Source organism: Oncorhynchus mykiss, chromosome 2 (assembly GCF_057628025.1).
Source record: "Oncorhynchus mykiss isolate SJ-2025 chromosome 2, ASM5762802v1, whole genome shotgun sequence".
Classification (NCBI taxonomy): domain Eukaryota; kingdom Metazoa; phylum Chordata; class Actinopteri; order Salmoniformes; family Salmonidae; genus Oncorhynchus; species Oncorhynchus mykiss.
The window spans coordinates 20,282,425-20,289,876 of NC_143023.1; positions in this window are offsets into that span (position 1 = coordinate 20,282,425).

Sequence of the window (7,452 nt, forward strand, 5' to 3'; positions counted from 1 at the left end):
GAGCGTTCTCACACACAAACACTCTGTCTTGATTTGTTTTCATGACATGAAATGACAAATGCTGGTGATTTTGTTGCAGACTGAGAGAGAAAGTGCCTCCATTTTAGCATAGGAGCCTAGCATGGAAACTTTTTTTTCAGACTTCATGGATAGAGAACGTCTTCATAAAATGTAACAGACCCTCACTAAGGTGAGATACGAACCAGCAGTCTTTTCAGAGAGCAGTGAGGTCCACAAGTATTTGGACAGTGACACATTTTGGTTGTTTTGTTTTGTCTGTAATCCAGCACATAGGATTTGAAAGCGTTTGCTAAAAGACTAAAATATTAACAAGCTAACCTCCCCTGTTATTGGTGAGCGGTTAGCATGTCTTGGGGATATGATCTTTGCATCCGTAACTTTCTCACTAATCATTATTCCTTTTTCATTCAGGCTTATCTGTAGTCATGGTAGCATTCACATGAATGAAAAAAAGTGTTTAGAAACATATTGTATTCTTAAATTGACTCAAATCACAGCACATTATTTACCATTCATTTCCATTGGGCACAAAATAATCTGAAATGCAACCAAAACAAACAGCAAATGCATCCAACAAGGTTGTAGGGTCACAAGCTGCACAATTTGTCCAAATCCTTTTCCTTCCTTAGTCCCCTCCATTTTATGTACAAAAAGTGCTCTTCTTTCTAAACGGTTCACCCGATCCTCATATTAAAGCTGACAGTCTGCACTTTAACCTCGTAGTCATTGTATCATTTCAACAACAAAACACGTATCACTGTCCAAATACTTGTGGACCTCACTGTATTTCCCACCAACCTCCACTATAGATGAATGCACGTGCAAGTACATTACCATTCATCAATGAATCTCCAGCAGACTAAGTAGCCTTGTATCATAGCATGGTCATCTCTGCTGTGTCTGTAGTCATTTATTAGATGGTAGATGTTCTTGGCATATGTTCTATACTGTATGTTGAAGGTATAATGATGAGAGTACTGCACTCTGAGAGAAGGTCTACTAAATCATACTGGCCTGTGGATGTATGTGTCCGTATAGAGACAGTCCTCTTTCCTCTGTACTGTAACATACTTCTATAGCTTTTCCTCTTTTTGCCCCCTCTCCCGATTATTTCTTTCTAGGATGGAGGTTATAGTAGTGAGGGGTGGTTTTGTTTGCTGTTTGTTTTGTTACTACAGTTTACTAATGTAAATGTTTCTTCTTGGTTTATAGTTCGATTATAACTGGACCGTCAAATCAATTTTCACCTAGATATCACAGTAGGAGAGATGGAGACCTGCACACTGTCGGAGAAAAGAATACATCCAAAACTGAGGCTTGAATGCAAAATAAAGATGTTTATTCAAACATCATGGTGGCCAAAAAAAATCAGATTGCAAGAAATTGCATAACTGAAAAGTGAAACTCAATATTTTGTCCTCGGGGCATCACAAACAATGGACGGACTGCATTTGGTTTGGGGAGATAATTGGCATCCTTAACCTTCTACTGCAGTGGGTTAAATCAGGGTCACACAGAGTACGTCTTGGTCTTAAACAAATCTACTTTGAAATAGAAGTATACACCTCACACACATGGCTATTGGCTTAAAAAAAGAGCACCTGTTCCATGTCAGATATAGAGTTGAAATGTTTTCCATTTTGAGTTGACATGCTGTCACAGTAGACTGAAATATAACAACAGTTTGATATAGAAACACCAGATTTACGTTGATTTAAAAAAACAAATCTTTATTAATGATGAAATTATGACAAATATTAAGATAATTCCACCCATGAGGATAAAGAGGGTGCTTTTGGTCATTGATTGCAGGAAAGGGATACTGTTGTCCTTGTGAGAAGTGAATGTGACAGCACCTATTGAGTATCTGTCCCTGGACATCCCTGGAATTCTCAGCTATGTTTCATCCATAAACACTGGAAGAAATACCTGACCCTCAGAAATAATGTGCAATTTAGCGCTGGGCTTGAATCTGCTGACATCTCAGGTGGAGGGTGAGGGGATCAGCCCTTGGGTTTTGGGTTTAGCACTGGGGACAGATATTGTAAGATAGTATTCACCCTGGGTAAATAGAGAAGAGGTAGCCTCTAGTTAGGTGACGTGATGTTATCTTTGTTAAGGACGTTAGTGCATCGTTGTCGCCATCTTTGCTGTCATTGCATTGAAGACATTGACATGATTATGTATTATCCCATATGCTGTACTGTAGAGCCAGTGTATCACATCTAGAATATTGCTGTAGTGATTTTACAACTGAGAATGTTTTAAAACCTTTTTTATTTAATTATCTTGGGTTTCCTCATGAGTTCCCGACTGTGAATGGTGTCATGATGATAAATTAACGTCACTAAGATAAATTCAGTTTACCCACAACATTAGACTGAAATCATTAATCAATCAATCAATCACAGAGTGAAATAGAACACATTATTAGATCAGAATTTGAATTAGAACAGGATTCTGCCAATGAGTTGAATAGTCTATAATTAAAATTCCATTCAGTCAAGTATAGACTGATGAATAAAGTATGAGTTATTGGCCTGTTGGTGATGAGTTCATATGCTGTAATAATAACTACAGTATAGTTCTCATTACTCCATAATGCCTAAGTCTGGGTAGGAACTCATATTTCTGTCAACATGCTGCCTGCAGTCCTTAGTATTTTTGGGTGACTACACACACCGCACGGTGTTTTCTGATTCATCTGTTTTCTCTGGTCCTTTATTATGAAATATCTTATTATAATTGACCTATTTAACTAATGTTATACACATTTATCATCTGACATGCTTCCTTTTTTTGCATTTTGCATTTACGCTCTCTCATGCTCTCCTTCCTTTTCTCCTGCTCTTTCTCTTTCTCTCTCACCCTCTTTCTTTCTCTCTCTCTTTCTCCCCCCTCTTTCTCTCTCTCTCCCCCATCTTTCTTTCTTTTTCTCTCTTTCTCTCCCCCTCCTTTCTTTCTCTCCCCCTCTTTCTTTCTTTTTCTCTCTCTCTCTCTCTCCCCCTCTTTCTTTCTCTCTCTCCCCCTCTTTCTTTCTCCCCCTCTCTTTCTCTCTCTCCTCTTGTCTTTCTCTATTCTCCCTGTCTCTCTCTTTGCTGAGGTGGCGGCACCTGCTGTGACTTTGACAAAGTAGTCTCCTTGTGTGTGTGTGTGTGTGTGTGTGTGTGTTCATATTCACCCTCTGTCTGGCGAGGACGCTTGTGTGAGTAAAAATAAACAGTGTTTAAGGTGTCTTTCTCGGACTTGAGTGTATGTCTTTACGCTGTATGTGTGTGTATGTGTATTTGTGCTGCAGTGTGTGTGTGTATTTGTATGCGTGACTGTGTGTGTGTTCTGCAGTGTACGAGCATCTGCCTCTCCAGCTCGTGCCACCATGCTTCTCTTTTTTGTCCTCCATATCCTCTCCTCTTCTTTCTCCTTTCATCCCTCCCCCTTTTGTTCACCTTGTTTCTCCCTGTGTCTGTTTCTTCTCCCTCCCTCTTCCCCTCTCTCCTCCCTCTCTCCTCTCTTTCCTCCCTCTCTCCTCCCTCTTTCCTCTCTCTCCTCTCTCTCCTCCCTCTTTCCTCTCTCTCCTCCCTCTCCCCCTCTTTCCTCTCTCTCCTCTATCTCCTCCCTCCCTCTCTCCTCTCTCTCCCCCCTCTCTCCTCTCTCCTCTCCTCTCTCTCCTCCCTCTCCCCCTCTTTCCTCTCTCTCCTCCCTCTCTCCTCTATCTCCTCCCTCTCTCCTCTCTCTCCTCCCCCTCTCTCCTCTCTCTCCTCCCTCTCTCTCTCATTGATAGCAGTGGATATGTGACTAGAATACTGAGCAGCTAATTATTATTCCACGAGTGATGCGCAGTGCTCCGTCTGAATGTCAATTCTCTCCCTCCCTTCCTCTCTCTGTTCCTCCTCTCTTTCTCACCCTTTCTCCATCCATTCGTTCTCCCTCCCCTGTTGCATGCTGTCCAGGCAATGGTTAACATGGGAACCACATGGGAACCATGGGAACCTCTTTTCTCACTGCACACGAGTGCAGTGAGAAAAGAGGAGAGGAAAGGAACGTGGCAGGGGAACACCCGGATATCACTCAAAGGATCGAATGCTGCTAACACTGGCCACTCCTCACCTGCTGCAGCAGTGTGGAACGATGTGTGTGTTTAATTGTATGGTGTGTATATCTGCATCTGTGCTCTAACCCTCGAGGAATGTACGAGTGTACATGTGTGTTGTACGTATTTGTTAGGTAAAAACAGTGTGTATAAATGTGTGAACGAGGGGGTGGGGTTTGGGCTAAAGATCAGAGAGAGAGCAGCTGTTGAATGCATGTTGGTGTACGAGGGAGAGATGTAGGGATGGAGGGAAAGAGGGAGGGAGAGGTAGAGAGGACAGCTCAGAATAGACATCAGAGAAAGGCGGGAGAAAGAGAGCATGAAATATTTTGGTCAGGTGCAAAAAATACTCTTAACTACAGCAAACAGTATGTACTGTTCAGGGCTGGACTTATCAGACACTGACGCACACACAGACCACAGACACACACAGACACAGTGAGGCACCCCAGGCACCTCTTCTAAGCAGCACAGGGGCCAGGGAAGTGGGGGCGGTATAGTTGTGGATGTGATTGAATGGGAGAGACAGAGGACTGAGAACTTCTTTCTGTAGGCTGTAGCTATGGGTCACCGACATGGAACATTGTGGCTCTGGCCCCTCCCCTCTGGGAATAGACACACACACTGACAACTCCAAACATGAATAATACGTGATACAGTGCTGTTTGCCCACTAACCTTTTCAAAGGTCAATCAACACTTGGCTAATATTTGACTAAATGCAAAGTGAAAATAAAAAGCAGAGATGAATATCAAAGCAAACATTTCAGTGCTGTCTTCTCCAGTATGAGCGACAGAGGGCAGGAAACCTACACTATGAGAAACGGGTTAGCACAACATGATGGAATAATGAGATAGACCATCTGATTGGTCAACATGGAATGAAGATGACACCAAATATAAGAGAGGGGTAGGACATCTTGACATGCCAATGGGAAAGCGGGACAGGACAACCTAATGAATGTACAGTTGAAGTCGGAAGTTTACATACACTTAGGTTGGAGTCATTAAAACTACTTTTTTCAACCACTCCACAAATTTCTTGTTAACAAACTACAGTTTTGGCAAGTCGTTTAGGACATCTACTTTGTGCATGACACAATAAATGTTTCAGAAATTGTTTACAGACAGATTATTTCACAATTCCAGTGGGTCAGAAGTTAACATACACTAAGTTGACTGTGCCTTTAAATGGTTTGGAAAATTCCAGAAAATGATGTCATGGCTTTAGAAGCTTCTGATGGGCTAATTTCCATAATTTGAGTCAATTGGAGGTGTACCTGTGGATGTATTTATGGGCCTACCTTCAAACTCAGTGCCTCTTTGCTTGACATCATGGGAAAATCAAATGAAATCAGCCAAGACCTCAGAAAAAAAATTGTAGACCTCCACAAGTCTGGTTCATCCTTGGGAGCAATTTCCAAACGCCTGAAGATACCACGTTAATCTGTACAAACAATAGTGTGCAAGTATAAACACCATGGGACCACGCAGCCATCATACCGCTCAGGAAGGCGATGCGTTCTGTCTCTTAGAGATGAACGTACTTGGGTGCGAAAAGTGAAAATCAATCCCAGAACAACAGCAAAGGACCTTGTGAAGATGCTGGGGGAAACAGGTACAAAAGTATCTATATCCACAGTAAAACAAGTCCTATATCGACATAACCTAAAAGGCCGCTCAGCAAGGAAGAAGCCACTGCTCCAAAACCACCATAAAAAAGCCAGACTAAGGTTTGCAACTGCACATGGGGACAAAGATCCTACTTTTTGGAGAAATGTCCTCTGGTCTGATGAAACAAAAAATTGAACTGTTTAGCCATGATGACCATCGTTATGTTTGGAGGAAAAAGGGGGAGGCTTGCAAGCTGAAGAACACCATCCCAACCGTGAAGCACGAGGGTGGCAGCATCATATTGTGGGGGTGCTTTGCTGCAGGAGGGACTGGTGCACTTCACAAATTAGATGGCATCATGAAGAGGGAAAATGATGTGGATTTTTTGAAGCAACATCACAAGACATCAGTCAGGAAGTTAAAGCTTGGTCGCAAATGGGTCTTCCAAATGGACAATGACCCCAAGCATACTTCCAAAGTTGTGGAAAATGGCTTAAGGACAACAAAGTCAAGGTATTGGAGTGGCCATCACAAATCCCTGACCTCAATCCTATAGAAAATGTGTGGGCAGAACTGAAAAAGCGTGTGCGAGCAAGGAGGCCTACAAACCAGCTCTGTCAGGAGGAATGGGCCAAAATTCACCCAATTTATTGTGGGAAGCTTGTGGAAGGCTACCCTAAATGTTTGACCCAAGTTAAACTATTTAAAGGCAATGATACCAAATACAAATTGAATGTACGTAAACTTTGGGAATGTGATGAAAGAAATAAAAGCTGAAATAAAACATTCTCTCTACTATTATTCTGACTTTTCACATTCTTAAAATGAAGTGGTGATCCTAACTGACCCAGGGAATTTATACTCTGATTAAATGTTAGGAATTGTGAAAAACTGAGTTTAAATGTATTTTGCTAATGTGTATGTAAACTTCCAACTTCAACAGTATGTGGAGAATTGATAGCAAACATGGGAAAGGGGTTTGGACAAATGTGACACACATGTAGTGCCAGAAACATGGGGACGAGGCAGGATATATCATTATGGGAGTGGACAACTTGACAAATAAGATGGGAGAGACATTCAGTCACTCTCGCAGGGCAGCAGAAGTCATACTGAAATAGGGTCAATGAAGAAAATGACTGAGACGGTGTGACAATTTGGATACTAACGAGTTAAAAGAGAGGAGAGAGGACAACATGACAAACACTATGTGAAAGAGTTGTGATGTCACACATAGTGGATGAATACGTGGTGGAGCCGGAACATGTGAGGAGCAGAGGAATATGAGTTTCTGTTGGGATTGTTCTGTCTGGTGGGAGTGTGGCTGTCATGTTGTGGAGTATTCCTCATGTGACTGTGTCTGGTGGGAGTGTGGCCGTCATGTTGTGGAGTATTCCTTATATGACTGTGTCTGGTGGGAGTATTCCTCATGTGACTGTGTCTGGTGGGAGTGTGGCCGTCATGTTGTGGAGTATTCCTCATGTGACTGTGTCTGGTGGGAGTGTGGCCGTCATGTTGTGGAGTATTCCTCATGTGACTGTGTCTGGTGGGAGTGTGGCCGTCATGTTGTGGAGTATTCCTCATGTGACTGTGTCTGGTGGGAGTGTGGCCGTCATGTTGTGGAGTATTCCTCATGTGACTGTGTCTGGTGGGAGTATTCCTCATGTGACTGTGTCTGGTGGGAGTGTGGCTGTCATGTTGTGGAGTATTCCTCATGTGACTGTGTCT